The sequence below is a fragment of the Glandiceps talaboti genome, chromosome 18 (assembly GCF_964340395.1).
Source record: "Glandiceps talaboti chromosome 18, keGlaTala1.1, whole genome shotgun sequence".
In the NCBI taxonomy this organism is placed as follows: domain Eukaryota; kingdom Metazoa; phylum Hemichordata; class Enteropneusta; family Spengelidae; genus Glandiceps; species Glandiceps talaboti.
In genome coordinates this window covers 4,611,890-4,633,348 of record NC_135566.1, presented here as the reverse complement: position 1 = coordinate 4,633,348, position 21,459 = coordinate 4,611,890, and the positions used below count along the sequence as shown (strand labels likewise).

Genomic DNA, 21,459 nt, shown 5'->3' with positions numbered 1-21,459 from the left:
CATCACCACTAAATCGAAACTTGAACAGATCTTGGAGTAAATTCGCAAATATCCGGGCATTTTTTGTGATAAGTAAATATTCCTCCCAGACAAAACCTGGACAAACTAAGTTTGATCACGTGGTTTTCAAATAAGCATACCTGTTATGAGACATGTCGTCATTCAGAAAGCCACCAATGAGCAAACTATGTTAAACATTCAATGGAAAGGTAAGTTAAAGATGATGTAATGTCGTGAACTTTGACACGATAATCACAATTGAAATCCCCCGACCTGTTATTTGGAGACAGATGATAATCAGTCTGCGCAGAAGGCGACAGTAACAGTGCGAAGGTGTACTTTCAGTAACTGGTAGCCAAGAAACCACACAACTATATTTTATCCATCTACCTGAAGAACGGTAAGTGTAAGGTGTTAAGAGTTTTTAAAGTTTGATAGCAACATGTTTTGCTTGGAAAAGACCTCTGCAACCACAGCAACACCCGTTAGACCGGATTTGTGGGGATCTCGCTTTTCAAAGTCGATGAGATTCTGGTTTACTTAAATTGAAAATGGTTTGTTGATCTGCAAACACCTATTATGAAGACATGAGTAACTTACATGATTGTCTGGTTCGTTGTTGCCGTGGATGTAAAACATTTGAAACAATCGCGAGCGTTATATAGTCGCCAAACACCCTCGAGGGTTGATGATTGTCTCTGATAGCTTTACTATCATTTAACTTTTCGTTTGGTAGACAAAGTAGGCATGGGAACCACGACCGTCGGTGAAACGGTTTTTGTTTAACCTTGTCAGCAAATTGGTATAAGAAAGAGATTTGAATTTGCAGTATTCAGCATTAAACTCTTTTAAATGCGAACACAAGTTAGGTTCAACTTGATTTTTCATTTGAGCCAGAAGTTTTGAGATTGTCACAACTGGGAGAATTCTCTTGTTTAGGTGATAAGTATGCAAAAGAGTATTCACAGAATTCGCTAGCAAAATGACCACGTGTTGCCACACTCACAGAGGATACCTGTAGCTGTATTGTTTCATATCAACACATTTTCGAAAAAAAAAACGTTCATCAATTATCGTGCCAAAAAATCGCACAAAAACTAGACCAGAAGTGTCCATCGTAGCAAAAATCAAATTTTCTTCTCTCGTCAGAAAATCCAATTATGTTTAATAAGTATTGACCTGGCTAGAATCATTATTATGTATGGGTTCACTAAATCATAAATAACAAGGAAATTGTGTTTCCTTCAAGGTGGGACAATTCTTGCTTTGGTTGATATGCAAATAGGATGATCAAAATATACAAATTTTGCTCAAAAGTAATCAGTCCAGGCATAACCACAAAAACATAAATTATCTGCCATTTAAAAGCGACTGTTCTTGAGATGGTGGTGACACAGATATACAAAGAGAGACAGGGACAGAAGGACAGATAGGCAGGTAAGTAGGCAGGCAGGCAGGCAGGCAGGCAGGCAGGCATACAGACAGACAGACAACCAGTCAGCCTGCCAGACAGACAGACAGACAGCCAGACAGACAGACAGACAGACAGACAGACAGACAGACAGACAGACAGACAGACAGACAGACAGACAGACAGACAGACAGACAGACAGCACCAAAACAATATCATCTGTATGTGAACTGAAACAGAACAGGCAGCTCAGATTCTTTAGCCCAGTGGGTGGAGAGACAGAACATCACACTCATCACTTAATCTTTTTTTTCATAAACAATAGAACACAAACAGGCCACATGTTATTCTGTTTGTACTTTTTCTTTGGTACATTCAATACAAAAAAGTATACGTCAGCAAATGTCTAGACGACAAATAGGTTTACAAGACAACAGTGACGCACTCACAAAACATCTTTTATCTTGCCGAGGAGGAACGGAAAAAAATACGAATTTCAAAAATGCCCCGCTCGTTTGATGACCTTTACCATTACTGTAACATTGATGCGATTATTAACGCGGTTGAAGTCTTCGAATTCTACAACCTGTTGATTCCATTAATATAGGAGTACATTAGGGCAAGTTTAAAGAGGAAACTAAACTTCACATCCCCCTAATGTAAGCATGGTTCAGATAAGATCAAAACACCTCTAACAAAAAATGTTTTGAAGTATTACGGGTGTGACCCAGCCCTTTATAACAATATTTGCAAATTACAATTGAAACTTGAATAATCGACAGTGGTATATACTGTATGTAGATCATGGCCCTTTCTACTATAACAGTACGTGTTTAATTAATGTTTACCATACTTGTTCACATCGCAAAGATCGACCACCAAAATGATTGATTGATTGATTGATTGATTGATTGATTGATTGATTGATTGATTGATTGGTTGGTTGGTTTTGTGGTTGGTTGGTTGGTTGGTTGGTTGGTTGGTTGACTAACTGATTGATTGATTGACTGACTGATTGATTGATTGATTGATTGATTGATTGATTGATTGATTGATTGATTGATTGATTGATTGATTGATTGATTGATTGATTGATTGATTGATTGATTGATTGATTGATTGATTGATTGATTGATTGATTGATTGATTGATTGATTGATTGATTGATTGATTGATTGATTGATTGATTTGTTCATGTTTGGTGTAGATTGGATCAATTGACCTTCCTTGAAATTTCACCTAATAGTACAAACTGTATTTAGTTCCTATATTCTGACACAGATCAGATTGTACACACCGTGCATTCTCCCGAGCGAGATAAGAGTAACATTTTCCTGTCCTCGCGGAATACATTTTGATGCTTTTTGACGGAAAATGTTCTCCAGATGCCGCAAAGAGGTCAACGTGGTTTTACGACGGTTGTACTAGATCCTAGACTAATGTGTGATACAACCATTTTCACAGCTGATTAGAGATGACTGTGATCAGAACGTTGTTTTATCAGTGGTGGACAATTAAAAATGGGTTTTGAAGGTGTCTCTTTGACCCCGGCTATTACAATATGTCACCATGATTTAAAAAATACTGTCCTATAATTTAGCAATTTCGGAACCATTGTATAGTGATTACGTTTTTCCCCCATTATTCTCAGACAAGCAGTGCATACTTTCTCCTTTGGCCCTCGAGTACTCAGGGCCACTGTTGATATTGTTATGCAAATCGCAAAGTAAAACAAACCAACAGCAAACTCTGAAACAAGTACGTGTAAAGTATGTTTAATGCGTACCTTGAATAGCACACTATTTGACAGTCAACCTGACCTGAAATTTGCTTTTCGGATTTCTACAATTTGAGATATGTGTGACATTTCAAACTGACCTCGATACGTTTCTTAAGAACAAACAATAATCATCAAGTGATGTATATCGATGTAATCATAGACCCTCCACCCTGGAGGGTCTATGATGTAACTGAAAGCCACTATTGGCCAGATTCAGTCATATTGTTCTGGATATAAAGTTGCATTTTTGTTTGTTGTTGAAAGTGTTTTGCATATTTATATCAAATCTCAAACGCAGTACCAACAGGACTGAGTTCTCAGCCCAGTACGGCTAAATGAATCAGAAAGAGTGATTACTGGAGATTTAGTGCAATCTTAAGTCCCACTAGTATAACATGGTTGTTAAGGCAAATTTATACATTGTTGACAAAAGACACTTAACACAATATCTTTGAAAAGAAAAAGACGACTTGCACGAATCGTCACTTTTGTTTAGGTGCATTTTTACGCCTCTGGATATGTGATGTAATCTACGTAGAGTTGATTGGGGATTTTGGCCGTCTGATCTGTAGCTTGCAATCATAGATACATTAAGAATATTTAGAGAAACAAGAAAAATGTCGTTCTGCGTTTGTGTGCAGCACGTTTTTTTCTATAAAATAACACATTTAATTTTCGTCTTCTTTTCAGAATTCAAGATGAATCTCGGTTTATTTTTATCCACAGTCACCATCTGTATAACATTTATGACAAGTACAGATGCTCTTGAAAAACGTAAGTGTCAAAGTATTTTGGTGTCATTTTACATTTATTTAGTCCTCGAGAAATGTCCTTACTCCTACATACAAGTACAAATGTAGCAACTAGTACTAACAGGTTTTGACGTCACAAGTTTTGATATATGCTGTTATACTTCGACGATACTAGGTTATGGATGTTGGCGCCACCAGTGTCCAGAGGGTCAAATTTGCAAGGAAAACCGACATGGAACAGCTTTCTGTGCTGTGAACAGAGGTAGGTTTATGAAGAAAGACATTCTTACTATAAATCAAACAGGGTAAAGGAAATAGTCTGTATGTATTGCCAGTTTGGTGAGTAGACTCTCAGATGGTAGTCATTGTAAAACAAAATAGTGTAAAAGTACTTTCACATTGTTTTTAATTTCAACTGTTATCTCTACAAGTCGATAATGACACAATAATACCTTTGGTACTGTTTTGGTATTACATGTAGTCAATATTCGTTGACTTTAAACAAGGTATTCATTAGCACTTTGGCAGATTTGAGCAATATTGCTTTACACAGAGAAACGGAGACACACACACACACACACACACACACACACACATACATACACATACATACATACATACATACATACATACATACATACATACATACATACACACACACATACATACATACATACATACATACATACAACACACACACACATACATACATACATACATACATACATACATACATACATACATACATACATACCATTACAACTACAAGTTTAGAATGTATTTCAAATAAACTCTCCACACTGTAATACTCTACATGTCAATTTTCCCTCTCACCGTTAAAGCTCGTGACTTTGATGAGGATGACGTGCTGACTCCCCAGAAACGTAAGTTTTCGTGTTTTTCGAAACCAGTGAATGTACATTTATGGTGTATATAGATGTATATATCTTTTATTTACAGAAAGGGAATTTTGGGTGTGGTAGAATCTGGCAAGAAAAATCAACGGACACGCAACATTATTATAACTTGCTGGATGAAAGTTTCCAAATATAAAAAAGACTCCACATAGAAAATCATCATAAGGATAGAATCTGTGTTCTGTTTTCATCGTACAAATGATAATCTTCCCATAGTAAAAAGTCCTGCTTTAAATAAAGTTTTTTTGATATCTTTTTAATCTCTATAACATATAACCCCTCCCCTCTCTCTCTCTCTCTCTCTCTCTCTCTCTCTCTCTCTCTCTCTCTCTCTCTCTCTCTCTCTCTCTCTCTCTCTCTCTCTCTCTCTCTCTCTCTCTCTCTCTCTCTCATTTTTGTTCCTCTTCTTTCCTGTCCCCCAGTCTGCCTGCCATCCGTATATGTCTGTCTGTCTGTCTGTCTGTCTGTCTGTCTGTCTGTCTGTCTGTCTGTCCAGATATATGTCAAACAACTGCGTGAGATTACAGAAATTACTGTCTTTTTATTACTATACCAGGGTATGGTTGTGATCGCCACAACTGTGAGGATGGTGAGACATGTAGACTCAACCGATGGGGAGATGCTTACTGTGTTGTTGGTAAATATAGCATTATTATTGTAAATCTGCTACTTACCCAGCTCCCAAAGTGAGAAAAGTTGTAGTGTAATAATTTAATGAATAATATCGGCATGTTACCAAGATTGCATGAACAATGATTTGTTTGCTTCAAAAATGATCTATTATAATAGGAAATCGACTATGCCTACAGCACATATATCTGCCATATTTAGATTTTTAACAAATGAATTCAGAGTGATTATTTGTGTCCACGGGGAATCACTTATGGAACAAAACAGACCTTGGCCAATAGCATAAGATGTAAACGTGACAAGGCTAGGTTGAATTATACAGACTATTATTGTCATAAAAACCTCTAGAGAGAATCATAAATACAATAGATTGTAAGACTGTATGACTGTATAACTTCTATTGGGTAAGTGAAGTGGGGTATCTACAGATACTGGATATTGGGTAAGTGGGGTATCTACAGATACTGGATATTGGGTAAGTGGGGTATCTACAGATACTGGATACTGGGTAAGTGGGGTATCTACAGATACTGGATATTGGGTAAGTGGAGTATCTACAGATACTGGATATTGGGTAAGTGGGGTATCTACAGATACTGGATATTGGGTAAGTGGAGTATCTACAGATACTGGATATTGGGTAAGTGGGTATCTACAGATACTGGATATTGGGTATGTGGGGTATCTACAGATACTGGATATTGGGTAAGTGGGGTATGTACAGATACTGGATATTGGGTAAGTGGGGTATCTACAAATACTGGATATTGGGTAAGTGGAGTATCTACAGATACCGGATATTGGGTAGGTGGAGTATCTACAGATACCGGATGTTGGGTAAGTGGGGTATCTACAGATACTGGATATTGGGTAAGTGGAGTATCTACAGATACTGGATGTTGGGTAAGTGGAGTATCTACAGATACTGGATATTGGGTAAGTGGAGTCTCTACAGATACCGGATATTGGGTAAGTGGGGTATCTACAGATACTGGATACTGGGTAAGTGGGGTATCTACAGATACTGGATATTGGGTAAGTGGAGAAATCTACAGATACTGGATATTGGGTAAGTGGGGTATCTACAGATACTGGATATTGGGTAAGTGGAGTATCTACAGATACCGGATATTGGGTAAGTGGAGTATCTACAGATACTGGATATTGGGTAAGTGGGGTATCTACAGATACTGGATGTTGGGTAAGTGGAGTATCTACAGATACCGGATGTTGGGTAAGTGGGGTATCTACAGATACTGGATATTGGGTAAGTGGAGTATCTACAGATACTGGATGTTGGGTAAGTGGAGTATCTACAGATACTGGATATTGGGTAAGTGGAGTATCTACAGATATTGGATATTGGGTAAGTGGAGTATCTACAGATACCGGATATTGGGTAAGTTGGGTATCTACAGATACTGGATATTGGGTAAGTGGAGTATCTACAGATACCGGATATTGGGTAAGTGGAGTATCTACAGATACTGGATATTGGGTAAGTGGGTATCTACAGATACTGGATATTGGGTATGTGGGGTATCTACAGATACTGGATATTGGGTAAGTGGGGTATGTACAGATACTGGATATTGGGTAAGTGGGGTATCTACAAATACTGGATATTGGGTAAGTGGAGTATCTACAGATACCGGATATTGGGTAGGTGGAGTATCTACAGATACCGGATGTTGGGTAAGTGGGGTATCTACAGATACTGGATATTGGGTAAGTGGAGTATCTACAGATACTGGATGTTGGGTAAGTGGAGTATCTACAGATACTGGATATTGGGTAAGTGGAGTCTCTACAGATACCGGATATTGGGTAAGTGGGGTATCTACAGATACTGGATACTGGGTAAGTGGGGTATCTACAGATACTGGATATTGGGTAAGTGGAGTATCTACAGATACTGGATATTGGGTAAGTGGGGTATCTACAGATACTGGATATTGGGTAAGTGGAGTATCTACAGATACCGGATATTGGGTAAGTGGAGTATCTACAGATACTGGATATTGGGTAAGTGGGGTATCTACAGATACTGGATGTTGGGTAAGTGGAGTATCTACAGATACCGGATGTTGGGTAAGTGGGGTATCTACAGATACTGGATATTGGGTAAGTGGAGTATCTACAGATACTTGATGTTGGGTAAGTGGAGTATCTACAGATACTGGATATTGGGTAAGTGGAGTATCTACAGATATTGGATATTGGGTAAGTGGAGTATCTACAGATACCGGATATTGGGTAAGTTGGGTATCTACAGATACTGGATATTGGGTAAGTGGAGTATCTACAGATACCGGATATTGGGTAAGTGGGGTATCTACAGATACCGGATATTGGGTAAGTGGGGTATCTACAGATACTGGATATTGGGTAAGTGGAGTATCTACAGATACTGGATATTGGGTAAGTGGAGTATCTACAGATACCGGATACTGGGTAAGTGGGGTATCTACAGATACTGGATATTGGGTAAGTGGAGTATCTACAGATACTGGAGTATCTACAGATACTGGAGTATCTACAGATACTGGATATTGGGTAAGTGAAGTATCTACAGATACTGGATATTAGGTAAGTGGGGTATCTACAGATACTGGATATTGGGTAAGTGGAGTATCTACAGATACTGGATATTGGGTAAGTGGAGTATCTACAGATACTGGATATTGGGTAAGTGGACTATCCACAGATACTAGATATTGGGTAAGTGGAGTATCTACAGATACTGGATATTGGGTAAGTGGAGTATCTACAGATACTGGATATTGGGTAAGTGGAGTATCCACAGATACTGGATATTGGGTAAGTGGAGTATCTACAGATACTGGATATTGGGTAAGTGGAGTATCTACAGTGAAATGTTTATTATACCGAAAAGTTTTAAATGGAATTTATACATGGCAAAAATTCCTTTTTTCTAATTCTAAAAACTCATATCCTATAAAAGCTTTTACCATGTCTTGGTTTCTATTGCCTTGTCGTCTTTTTTGCTGACAATTTCCTTAACTTTGTCTACATGTATATTTAGAAACACGTGGTGTGGACAAGTTAAAAGCTCTGGTTCGATCCCTGGAGTTGACCAGTCATGATACTCGTGAACTTGCAGAATGGTTGGAAGTTAAGGAGCTTGAGAAAATGTTGATTGAAGAAGATTGACCTGGATGACGTCATGGGTCATCGTGTATTAGCAGTGTAGAATCATGAATAAGTGCGATTCTTTCTAATCCAGTAGAAAACTCATTTTAATATTGACGCGTGTTGAATTATTTTCTAATTAATATTAATCAACATTGAAATCAATAACATTGATTTTAAAGAATTTTTCAATAATTATTTGAAATGTACTTTGTAACTTCTGAAAGTTATGAAACAATACAGAAATAATTCAGAAAAACTAAAACTAGTGATAAAGGTAAAGAACTGATTTTCCTGTTACAAAAATAAAATCAAAATTTTATTTGAAAAAAATTGTGAAGTTAACTTTCACTTTGATTGGACCAACTCTTGCTTCTGTGAAAGTGGATATGTTGAGCGCCCCTACGGTCAGAACATAAGAAACGTAAATTATTATATTACAACAGAAAAGGTGCTTCAGCTTGAAGGGGATCTCCACTCCATAAAATAAAATTATTTTCGTAACCTTTGGTTTCTGGAGAGTAATTTCATGATTTTACATCACATATATTTCGCTTGACTACAAGAAACACCAAATTGGAACTGAAAGAACCACTAAAGGAACTTTAAAAAATAGTTTAAATTTTGCGTTTCCTTGCAACTGTGTGAAATTTCTGTGATCTGAAATAATGAAACGACCCTCCTGAACCCAGTGTTTACGAAAATACCTTTATTTCCTGGAATTATGTTCCTTTTTTATACGGTTATATTTCAATGTACAATAAATACGCATTTTAAATCATTTTTTTAACCTGTAAAATTGTACGAAGTTGTTTGGAGTCAACATGTTAAACTCTTACGATCCAAAATATCGTATTTAGAAAATTGGGCATAACGCCCCATTTGCATATACAGGCTAAAGGTCAGCGAATCTTACACATAGGATCCCGGTACGGAGAGCTACCGATTATGTAAACAACGTAAACAAAACGCACTGCAAAGTATTCACGATTAAAGTATGTACCAGCTACCATGAATAGTCAACACTTCACAAATAATGAACTTGAATGAGGTTAGTTCTGTCTAATATCACTTACTTTTAAAATAAGACCAACTTTGAATAAACCAAGAAGTCCAATCATAGCACAAAGTATTAGCAAGAGGGTGTGTGATCAAGTCCTTGGCAAGCTAGGGGACACTTTAAAACTATCACTTAAAACCCCCCACCATTATATTCATCACCACTAAATCGAAACTTGAACAGATCTTGGAGTAAATTCGCAAATATCCGGGCATTTTTTGTGATAAGTAAATATTCCTCCCAGACAAAACCTGGACAAACTAAGTTTGATCACGTGGTTTTCAAATAAGCATACCTGTTATGAGACATGTCGTCATTCAGAAAGCCACCAATGAGCAAACTATGTTAAACATTCAATGGAAAGGTAAGTTAAAGATGATGTAATGTCGTGAACTTTGACACGATAATCACAATTGAAATCCCCCGACCTGTTATTTGGAGACAGATGATAATCGGTCTGCGCAGAAGGCGACAGTAACAGTGCGAAGGTGTACTTTCAGTAACTGGTGGCCAAGAAACCACACAACTATATTTTATCCATCTACCTGAAGAACGGTAAGTGTAAGGTGTTAAGAGTTTTTAAAGTTTGATAGCAACATGTTTTGCTTGGAAAAGACCTCTGCAACCACAGAAACACCCTTTAGACCGGATTTGTGGGGATCTCGCTTTTCAAAGTCGATGAGATTCTGGTTTACTTAAATTGAAAATGGTTTGTTGATCTGCAAACACCTATTATGAAGACATGAGTAACTTACATGATTGTCTGGTTCGTTGTTGCCGTGGATGTAAAACATTTGAAACAATCGCTAGCGTTATATAGTCGCCAAACACCCTCGAGGGTTGATGATTGTCTCTGATAGCTTTACTATCATTTAACTTTTCGTTTGGTAGACAAAGTAGGCATGGGAACCACGACCGTCGGTGAAACGGTTTTTGTTTAACCTTGTCAGCAAATTGGTATAAGAAAGAGATTTGAATTTGCAGTATTCAGCATTAAACTCTTTTAAATGCGAACACAAGTTAGGTTCAACTTGATTTTTCATTTGAGCCAGAAGTTTTGAGATTGTCACAACTGGGAGAATTCTCTTGTTTAGGTGATAAGTATGCAAAAGAGTATTCACAGAATTCGCTAGCAAAATGACCACGTGTTGCCACACTCACAGAGGATACCTGTAGCTGTATTGTTTCATATCAACACATTTTCGAAAAAAAAACGTTCATCAATTATCGTGCCAAAAAATCGCACAAAAACTAGACCAGAAGTGTCCATCGTAGCAAAAATCAAATTTTCTTCTCTCGTCAGAAAATCCAATTATGTTTAATAAGTATTGACCTGGCTAGAATCATTATTATGTATGGGTTCACTAAATCATAAATAACAAGGAAATTGTGTTTCCTTCAAGGTGGGACAATTCTTGCTTTGGTTGATATGCAAATAGGATGATCAAAATATACAAATTTTGCTCAAAAGTAATCAGTCCAGGCATAACCACAAAAACATAAATTATCTGCCATTTAAAAGCGACTGTTCTTGAGATGGTGGTGACACAGATATACAAAGAGAGACAGGGACAGAAGGACAGATAGGCAGGTAAGTAGGCAGGCAGGCAGGCAGGCAGGCAGGCAGGCAGGCAGGCAGGCATACAGACAGACAGACAACCAGTCAGCCTGCCAGACAGACAGACAGACAGCCAGACAGACAGACAGACAGACAGACAGACAGACAGACAGACAGACAGACAGACAGCACCAAAACAACATCATCTGTATGTGAACTGAAACAGAACAGGCAGCTCAGATTCTTTAGCCCGGTGGGTGGAGAGACAGAACATCACACACATCACTTAATCTTTTTTCATAAACAATAGAACACAAACAGGCCACATGTTATTCTGTTTGTACTTTTTCTTTGGTACATTCAATACAAAAAAGTATACGTCAGCAAATGTCTAGACGACAAATAGGTTTACAAGACAACAGTGACGCACTCACAAAACATCTTTTATCTTGCCGAGGAGGAACGGAAAAAAATACGAATTTCAAAAATGCCCCGCTCGTTTGATGACCTTTACCATTACTGTAACATCGATGAGATTATTAACGCGGTTGAAGTCTTCGAATTCTACAACCTGTTGATTCCATTAATATAGGAGTACATTAGGGCAAGTCTAAAGAGGACAGTAAACTTCACATCCCCCTAATGTAAGCATGGTTCAGATAAGATCAAAACACCTCTAACAAAAAATGTTTTGAAGTATTGCGGGTGTGACCCAGCCCTTTATAACAATATTTGCAAATTACAATTGAAACTTGAATAATCGACAGTGGTATATACTGTATGTAGATCATGGCCCTTTCTACTATAACAGTACGTGTTTAATTAATGTTTACCATACTTGTTCACATCGCAAAGATCTACCACCAAAATGATTGATTGATAGATTGATTAAATTTGGATCAATTGACTTTCCTTGAAATTTCACCTAATAGTACAAACTGTATTAAGTTCCTATATTCAAACACAGATCAGATTGTACACACCGTGCATTCTCCCGAGCGAGATAAGAGTAACATTTTCCTGTCCTCGCGGAATACATTTTGATGCTTTTTGACGGAAAATGTTCTCCAGATGCCGCAAAGAGGTCAACGTAGTTTTACGACGGTTGTAATAGATCCTAGACTAATGTGTGATACAACCATTTTCACAGCTGATTAGAGATGACTGTTATCAGAACGTTGTTTTATCAGTGGTGGACAATTAAAAATGGGTTTTGAAGGTGTCTCTTTGACCCCGGCTATTACAATATGTCACCATGATTTAAAAAATACTGTCCTATAATTTAGCAATTTCGGAACCATTGTATAGTGATTACGTTTTTCCCCCATTATTCTCAGACAAGCAGTGCATACTTTCTCCTTTGGCCCTCGAGTACTCAGGGCCACTGTTGATATTGTTATGCAAATCGCAAAGTAAAACAAACCAACAGCAAACTCTGAAACAAGTACGTGTAAAGTATGTTTAATGCGTACCTTGAATAGCACACTATTTGACAGTCAACCTGACCTGAAATTTGCTTTTCGGATTTCTACAATTTGAGATATGTGTGACATTTCAAACTGACCTCGATACGTTTCTTAAGAACAAACAATCAAGTGATGTATATCGATGTAACCACAGACCCTCCACCCTGGAGGGTCTATGATGTAACTGAAAGCCACTATTGGCCAGATTCAGTCATTTTGTTCTGGATATAAAGTTGCATTTTTGTTTGTTGTTGAAAGTGTTTTGCATATTTATATCAAATCTCAAACGCAGTACCAACAGGACTGGGTTCTCAGCCCAGTACGGCTAAATGAATCAGAAAGAGTGATTACTGGAGATTTAGTGCAATGTTAAGTCCCACTAGTATAACATGGTTGTTAAGGCAAATTTATACATTGTTGACAAAAGACACTTAACACAATATCTTTGAAAAGAAAAAGACGACTTGCACGAATCGTCACTTTTGTTCAGGTGCATTTTTACGCCTCTGGATATGTGATGTAATCTACGTAGAGTTGATTGGGGATTTTGGCCGTCTGATATGTAGCTTGCAATCATAGATACATTAAGAATATTTAGAGAAACAAGAAAAATGTCGTTCTGCGTTTGTGTGCAGCACGTTTTTTTCTATAAAATAACACATTTCATTTTCGTCTTCTTTTCAGAATTCAAGATGAATCTCGGTTTATTTTTATCCACAGTCACCATCTGTATAACATTTATGACAAGTACAGATGCTCTTGAAAAACGTAAGTGTCAAAGTATTTTAATTGGTGTAATTTTATATTTATTTAGTCCTCGAGAAATGCCCTTACTCCTACATACAAGTACAAATGTAGCAACTAGTAGTAACAGGTTTTGACATCACAAGTTTTGATATATGCTGTTATACTTCGACGATACTAGGTTATGGATGTTGGCGCCACCAGTGTCCAGAGGGTCAAATTTGCAAGGAAAACCGACATGGAACAGCTTTCTGTGCTGTGAACAGAGGTAGGTTTATGAAGAAAGACATTCTTACTATAAATCAAACAGGGTAAAGGAAATAGTCTGTATGCATTGCCAGTTTGGTGAGTAGACTCTCAGATGGTGGTCATTGTAAAGCAAAATAGTGTAAAAGTACTTTCACATTGTTTTTAATTTCAACTGTTATCTCTACAAGTCGATAATGACACAATAATACCTTTGGTAATGTTTTGGTATTACATGTAGTCAATATTTGTCGACTTTAAACAAGGTATTCATTAGCACTGTGGCAGATTTGAGCAATATTGCTTTACACAGAGACATGGAGACATACACACACACACACACATACACACACACATACATACATACATACATACATACGTACACACACACACACACACACATACATACATACATACATACATACATACATACATACATACATACATACATACATACATACATACATACATACCATTACAACTACAAGTTTAGAGTGTATTTCAAATAAACTCTCCACACTGTAATACTCTACATGTCACTTTTCCCTCTCACCGTTAAAGCTCGTGACTTTGATGAGGATGACGTGCTGACTCCCCAGAAACGTAAGTTTTCCTGTTTTTCGAAAACAGTGAATGTACACTTATGGTGTATATAGATGTATATATCTTTTAATTACAGAAAGGGAATTTTGGGTGTGGTTGAATCTGGCAAGAAAGATCAAAATATGAAAAAGACTCAACATAGAAAATCATCATAGGGATGGAACATGTGTTTTTGTTTTCATCGTACAAATGATAATCTTCCCATCGTAAAGAGTCCTGCTTTAAATAAAGTCTTTTGATAACTTTTTTATCTCTATAACATATTACCTCTCCCTCTCTCTCTCTCTCTCTCTCTCTCTCTCTCTCTCTCTCTCTCTCTCTCTCTCTCTCTCTCTCTCTCTCTCTCTCGTGTCTCTGTGTCGATATCATGTCTGTCTGTCTGTCTGTCTGTCTGTCTGTCTGTCAAGATATGTGTCAAACAACTGTGTGAGATTACAGAAATTACTGTCTTTTTATTACCATGACAGGGTATGGTTGTGATCGCCACAACTGTGAGGATGGTGAGACATGTAGACTCAACCGATGGGGAGATGCTTACTGTGTTGTTGGTAAATATAGCATTATTATTGTAAATGTAAAGTGAGAAAAGTTGTAGTGTAATAATTTAATGAATAATATTGGCATGTTACCAAGATTGGATGAACAATTATTTGTTTGCTTCAAAAATGAACTATTATAATAGGAAATCGACTATACCTACAGTATTTCGACCACCAAGTCTGAACACTCTCCCTTTATAAAACACTCATCGCTTTATCTAATGACATGTGGTTGTTTATCACACATCGCTTTCTTACTAATAATAAATCCTTCAGTAATGGAACTGTCACGTGATATGAGCTCAATTATTGCTTGGTCAGAGACGGCACTATAAGGTATATGTCATTTTACCTCATTTGTTGTTATACCGTGACTGCTTCCTTTGTCTTTCAGCCAAGGGAAAATAGTTGCTATATAACAACCCACCGAGTAATATACATCTTATAATGCCCTCATGGAGAGGTATTCAGTGTTACTTGTAAACTTAAATATACACTGCTTCGTTTTCAGAAACCAGGAACCGAGTGAAGAGTGTTTTGGAAGTACTTTATCGCAAGAGATATTTGAATGAGAAATGAGATGGCGGATGTGAGCGACAGATGATGAAAAATGGACGGCATTATTTCTGACTTTTGATCACGTCTGTAATTTTCGAATTCAATCGGTAATCATACACGACACTGTCTTTTTACGTAGTATCTGTAGTATTTGCATATTGTAATTCATGTACCGGTTATGAAATAAACAAGATCAAAACGTAGTCTCGAGTAATTATTATGAATGATGTCATTCGTTATTTACACATGTAAAGAGAAATGAGGAGTCAATTATACCAAAGATCCAGACTATAATTCTTCGTCACATACATACATACATACATACATACATACATACATACATACATACATACACACACATACATACACACATACATACACGCATGCATACATACATACATACATACATACATACATACATACATACATACATACATACACACATACATACATAACTACATACATACATACATACATACACACATACATACATACATACATACACACACACATGCATATGATAAACACATGCACTAATACACAAATGCATGTTTGCAGAAGATAAATACACACACATATATACATACATACATACATACATACATACATACATACATACATACATACATACATACATACATACATACATACACACACACATTCATATGCACAAACAATAAATTGAATGAAAACTTCACAACAATCTTATAAATTCAATATATTATAATTGTATTGAGAAAGAACCTGTACATCTGTCACTAAAACTTAAAAGTGAAGCATTTTGTCTTACTGTACACAGTGATACAAGGCAGCCACAAGCAACTCGTACTGTTGCTACAGTAACTCATTAGATGATTTGAAGGTTCTGAACCAAACCATACAATTCTCACATGCATTCAATATCTGACTTATTCATTACTGAAAATACTCTTGAAAGAACACATGAATTTATAAATAATTTGCAAATTCATCAGAAGTGACTTAAATAGTGTATATAGAAGAAAACCCTTCTTATTTATCAGAGTTGTCAGTAAATGATAGTGATAATCAACCACAGAGAAGAAAATAACACAACATTGAATGAGTATCACTATTCTCAAAAGAATTACTGGAATTAAAGTGAACCAGTTGATGGCACTACATGCACAAATTGTAAAAAAAAAGAAAAAAAAAAGTTTCTCTTATTGCATGGTATCATATGCTTTTGTCGTTTATTTTGTACATGATTTTGATAAAATGAAATAATAAAAAGCTTTCTATCTGAGGTATTATCACAATGAACATGAATTAAGTTTCACACAGTGCATAGACTAAATAGTGGCTTAGGAGGTGATCATGTTTAGTATTGGTAAGAACCTTGTATTAAAACATTTCTATTGTGAGTGGAATCCATACAACAACAAATTACACCATGTGAGATCTCACTATAAAGTGATCACAAATTATAATGAGACAATGCACACATTGATTTTTGGATTCAACACTCGATAGGAATGGTCTGAGGTTCTTATCATAAATGTATGTCTCTGAAAAACGCTACTGTGTCAATATCCTTTTTAGGGTCCATTTTAATTTGTTCAGAAATGTACATGTTACCTTAAGAAATCTTAAGAAACCTTCAGCTTTCTGAAAACGTCTTGAAACATCTGCAAATAGGTGATAATTAACTTGTAGTGACCACACACTGAGTTCACTGGTCTTACTATCTATTGCTTCATGTCCTGCATATCATGAAGATTTAACAGAAATACAACGATTTCTGATGGTTTCTACAGTAAGGTGTAAAGGTAAATTGACAATATGAAATAGATTTGTACCCTCCGATTAATTTTGATCACAAATGCAAATATTCTTAAACTGCAAAATGTTAATGACACGGTAACAATCCTAAGTCAATGCATAGATATTACATTTCACAAAATCATCTGAAATGTAAGTTTTAAGTTATATTTAGTAGCTTAACTAACAACAGCATGTTCATAAAAGTGCTGTTGTTTGTGTAAATATTATGACTGACAAAGAACTAAAGTGTCTTGTAGATATCTGATGTCACCTAAAGTGTCTTGTGGATATCTGATGTCACCTAAAGTGTCTTGTGGATATCTGATGTCACCTAAAGTCATCAAAACCAGGAGGAGGTTTCAAACTTTTTGTTTTCGGTTTCTCATCAGTTGATATCTTACTGACTCCAGGTGACTCATCAATGTCCTTTGATTTACGCACTTTGGGATCGGATTCCCTATCAAATCCTGGTGGTGGTTTCATCACCTGTTTTTCTTCCCTTCCTTCCTTCTTTAATCTGTCATGTGGTGGTCTGTGATCATGTCTACTTTGATCTTTATATTTCCAATCTGAGTATCTTTGATCATTTTTTCCAGATTGAAACCCTGTTCGTTTTCCAGGATGACTAATGTATCGTCCATCTCTCGTTTGATCTCTATTCTCTTGTCGATCTTTAGTTGCTACTTCTGTCTCATTATCTCCTTTAGGGCTTTTTCCCTCGTTTCTCACTTTACCAGATTTTCCTTTCTCACTTGATTTAGAGTGCTCATCCCTAGCATTATTTCTCTTGAGCTCAGTATCTCTGCTTGCCTCCTTATCTTTTCCCCTAGTCCACTGTCTATCAAACCTATCATCTCTGTGTTTTCTTTCCTCCCTGTAGTTATCATCATTCCTGTATCTATCACCTCTATATGATTGATGATGCTGATTTCTTCCACGCCCTGATTTGTCTCTGTGATGATGATGATAATGGAGATCTTTGTGGTAATGTTGTTGCCTTGGATTTTTAACATGCACACTCTCAGTATCATTGTCTGCAACACTCCTCTCCTTCTTACTTATCACTTCATCTCCTTGTGAAGTTGATTTTTCTGTGCCTCCCTGAGACTGTGTAGATACCAAACTTGGATTAATATCTTCTCTGCTGTCAAAATTCTTTGATATTTCAGAGGATGTAAGCTTTGATGATTTTCTTTCAGCTTTTCTCTCACTCTCTCCATGAGGGCTGGCTCTGTCTTTGTTGCTATGTTGAGGACTAACTCTTCCCTTGTTGTCTTGTTTAGAGCTATCTCTTTCCATGTTGATTTTTTGAGTAGGTCTTTCCTTTTTGCCTTCTTGAGGACTATCTCTGTCCCTGCTGCTTTGTTGAGGGCTAGCTCTATCTTTGCTACCTTGTTGATGACTATCTCTGTCCCTGCTGCTTTGTTGAGGGCTAGCTCTATCTTTGCTACCTTGTTGAGGAGGACTAGCTCTGTCCTTGTTGTTTTGTTTAGGTTTAACTTTATCCCTGCTGCCTTGCTGAGGGCTGGCTCTCTCTTGTTTAGCTTCATCTTGATGTCTTTTGAAAGATCTATTGTTCTCATGCCTCCAGTTTCTTGACCTGTCTCTATCATTAAACCTCCTTCTATCATCTCTCTCATACCTCCAACTTTTAGGCCTGTCTCTGTCATTAGTTTGTCTCCTATCATGCCAATGTCTGTGTTGGATTCCTTTATCTTGTTGATGCATATGATTAATATCTGCCTTCTTTGAAGTTGTAGGAATGACTTTGTCATCTCCTAGGGTTTCATTTTTAACATCTTCATCTTGGCTTGCTACTTTATCCTCATTCTTAACTGTATCTTGAGGCTCACTGGTTGGCATGGAAACAACAAGTGGTGTGGTTGGAGTCTAGATAGGAGAAATAAAAGAAATAGCATAGAAAAGAATGAACATATATAAACGATGAACAAATGAAGAACACAAAGACAAGATTGTAGTTAATTTATCTCTGACATTTTGTTTTTGTTATTTCTCATTTATAGTACATCCACATAAAAATGAATTGAAGAAAAAAACTCAGATTATTGAATCAGCATTTGACACATTTAATAACAGCATACACCTTGAGGACTAACTTGTTTGAAAATATAAGAACACAAATCATCCAAAACTTGAAAGTGTGTTCCTGGTTCTTTCGAAATCAGTACAGAAATTTGGTTGTTCACCATCTTTTTTCCAAGGAGATCACAAACCTACTACTTTGCCATAGAGTTAACACAGTATTTCATAGCCATATTGGAATCTCATGAGGAAAACATCACCATGTTATGATGTAACATGTCTCAGAGCTCATACAGACCTATAAAACAGACGTTTCAGAGAGTATTACAGTCTTTGTTTCATACAGTATTATTAATACACACAAAAGAAAGCAGTAACTGCATTTCATTTTTAGTTGCATTTTGGGGACAGTATTTATGAAAATGTTGACATGATACACATAATGACTGGAATGTGTCAAGACACTGACCTTGGGTTGAAAATTAACCTTTTAATGGGTTGAATAAAAAGAAATAAAAGAAATATTACCGTTGAAATATCAATGAGAAATTTATTTCTCTCAGCCTCGATGTCTATAATGCCACCTTTCCGTTTCTGTTCTCTGAAAATTTCTTCTCTTTTCTTCTGTTCTTTTCTCATTTCCTCACTTACAATATAAGTTTCATCTTCAGAAAGTTGTTTAGGAATTGTTGCTTTCCTGAGTTGCTCTAACTCATAGGAGAGTTGTTCTCTGCACACTAAACATACAACCTGGAAATATGAATAAACTTTGTTAGGTATCCTTTTCTTACGTAATAATATAAACGTCAGAAGTTTATTGGTTGTGGAATTCTTCCAACCAATGAGGCTTCTGAGTGAATTTGATATGCCACTGACAAACAGCAATTTCTCAGGACACACCAAAATTTAAGGTTCCCCTATCCTTCACTGTGGTGATTCATACAAAAGCAAATTTTTATCATTTTGACCCACAAAAAAAAAAAAATCTTTTATGAGGGGGCGCATGTTCATTGCAGTTACCATTTCTTAATTTCTTCTTCATATAAAATTGGATATATACACCTGAAACCATTAACATGTGGAAAGCTTGGTGTGTGAATGTACATTTGGTGGTCCACAACAGAAAACCAGTGGCCTTTTCTCACATGGCAATGGCTAGTTTTGAACCCTCCAAAGCACTTGATACAAGCTTAAAGGCCTACTCTGCATATAAAAAGGAGTCGGATTAAGATGAAAACTCATTAGGTTAGATGACTTTGAATGTGACACGCTCACAGAGCTCATAGAGTGTCTATGAAACTGCCAGTTTAGAGAGTATTACAGACTTTTTATCTACTAATATTGGACTACAGTATTGTGAATATTCAGGGAAAAAAATCTGTCACTGTATTTTTGAAATCAGTTGCATTTTGGGGACTGTATTTTTGGCTTGATACACAGTTTGAAGTATCAACACACTGACCAAAGATGGAAAATTGGCCCTTTAAGCAAGTTATAAGAATAGTTATACTTGAATGGTAAGCAATACTTCAATTCTGTCCTCGACAGTGTTATATTTATTCATCCAAGAAAAAACTCAAAAAATTATAATTAAATTGTAATCATACCTTTTCTTCTTCCTTAATGGCATGTTCTATGTAGTTTGCCAAACAATATGAATGAAAGTAGTGATAACACTCTGTTTTGATGAAATCATCCTCTTCCTGTGATAAATAAGAAAGAAAATATACATTGACATCAAAGATAAATGTAACAAATTTATTTATTGCTTGGTAATACACCCTATTTCACCTACCTTGAAGTCACTTTTGAAAAAAATGCTACAAGAGGGTGCCCCTTATCAGCAAAAGTGAATAGCTAACAATACAAGGTATTACAAGAAGCAGTCAACTAAATGTGGCTACAACAACTCTGAGCGTTCCTAAATAATAGGTCTTTAAACAAAGTTAGTAGAATGTTTTTACCGAGTGAGGATGCCACAAACTTTCATTTTGCATGTGAAACACTCGGAAATGATTGGTTTTTTTTAAAGAATCAAAGGCTATTGTGCTTGACTATCATGGCCCTCACTTCTGAGCCAAAAGCTGCTTCTGAATAGCACACCTAGTGGCCAAACTACACAATCTTTTGTTTTTTCTGATTACTGGCCTATGGTGTATTGGTCAAAAATTAAAGCTACTTTTAGACTACATTCTGATGGTATGCTAACAGACCTCT

At 36.5% G+C, this 21,459-nt stretch overlaps 1 long non-coding RNA gene across 1 annotated transcript; it reads left to right on the top strand.

Annotated features, from left to right (window-relative positions):
- The first annotated feature begins 4,784 nt into the window (after nt 1–4,784).
- On the top strand, nt 4,785–9,040 carry LOC144449603 (uncharacterized). Its single transcript, XR_013482172.1, has 3 exons — nt 4,785–4,827; nt 5,417–5,497; nt 8,537–9,040. It is a non-coding gene; the product is annotated as an uncharacterized LOC144449603 (long non-coding RNA).
- Nucleotides 9,041–21,459: the final 12,419 nt, after the last annotated feature.